The sequence below is a fragment of the Notamacropus eugenii genome, chromosome 6 (assembly GCF_028372415.1).
Source record: "Notamacropus eugenii isolate mMacEug1 chromosome 6, mMacEug1.pri_v2, whole genome shotgun sequence".
Lineage (NCBI taxonomy): Eukaryota > Metazoa > Chordata > Mammalia > Diprotodontia > Macropodidae > Notamacropus > Notamacropus eugenii.
This window is the reverse complement of record NC_092877.1, coordinates 180,911,087-180,912,358: the sequence shown is the minus strand read 5'-3', so window position 1 is coordinate 180,912,358 and position 1,272 is coordinate 180,911,087.

Genomic DNA, 1,272 nt, shown 5'->3' with positions numbered 1-1,272 from the left:
AGCCCCCTGGAGGGCTTTGCTGGACCGCCGGCCATTGATTGGGGAAGGTTGAGGAATCAGTTGGGAGGTTAAGCACAATTGTCCTTCCTCTATTAGTTGTTGAATCTGAAACTCTTCATAAGGCGGGGAGTCCCTGTGCTAATGCCCAGTAGGTGTCGCCCCTTTGATCCGCGGCTCACTGCTCTGCGGGGGTGGCGTTGTACCATTTGGACTGGACAGCCTCGGACCCAGGAAGGAACTGTTGTAAGGCCATCAGAAGTGTGAGCATGGTTATCTCACGCTGTTTGCACACCCGCTTCGGACGGTGCCTTCCTCTCCGCCCTCGTCTCCTCCTTGCTTTCGGCTTTTCGCAGCTCAACTGCCCATCGTGTGGGGATCCAGATCTCCGTCCCTGGGTCAGCTCCATCTGGTTGGACACAAAGATACCCCTGACCTCTCGCTATAACTACTCCAGGGCCATGCCATTTGCCTTCTTGGTCCCTCCACTGGATTCGAGCTCCGGTGAGGCAGGCAGTAGGGGCCTTTAATGGCCTTTCCCTTCTGCCTCCCATCTCGTGGAGATAAAATCTTTGTGCGGGGCATGTACCATCGTCTCGGATTTGCAAAAATTTGTGAGTGAAGACGGCTTGTGCCAGATCACCTTGGGAGAGGCTCCCCGCCGCCCTTACTCCCCCTTTTTGTTTTAACAGAAGAGTTTTTATAGTGCGGTTAGCACGCTCAACAATGGCCTGACCTGTGGGATTATATGGGATGCCAGTAATATGAATAATAGAAAATTCTTTACAAAAAGAGGCAAAGGAAGAAGAAGTATAAGCTGGCCCGTTATCTGTTTTTATAGCTTGGGGCACTCCAACCGTGGCAAAACAACCATAAAGGTGATCAAGCACTGCATGGGTTGTTTCCTTAGGCTGTATAGAGGCCATAATAAAATTGGAGGCCGTATCAATACAAACATGTATAAGAACTTTGCCAAAATGTGTTACATCCATTTGCCAAAGATCGTTAGGGAGATCACCACGGGGGTTAACTACGGTGTCTCGGGCAAGAGGGCGAAATGCGGCACAATTGGTACACTGTTTGACTATTTGGTGAGCTTTTTCTCTGGACAATCCATAAAGGCGTCGCAAAGATCGGGCAGATATGTGATACTTATCATGGGCTGCCTGTGCTTCTAAATGCAGAGGGAATATAAGAGCTTTATCTACAATATCATTACCCTGATAAATGGGTCCTATGGTGGACATATGTGAGCGAATATGCAATACATAAAGA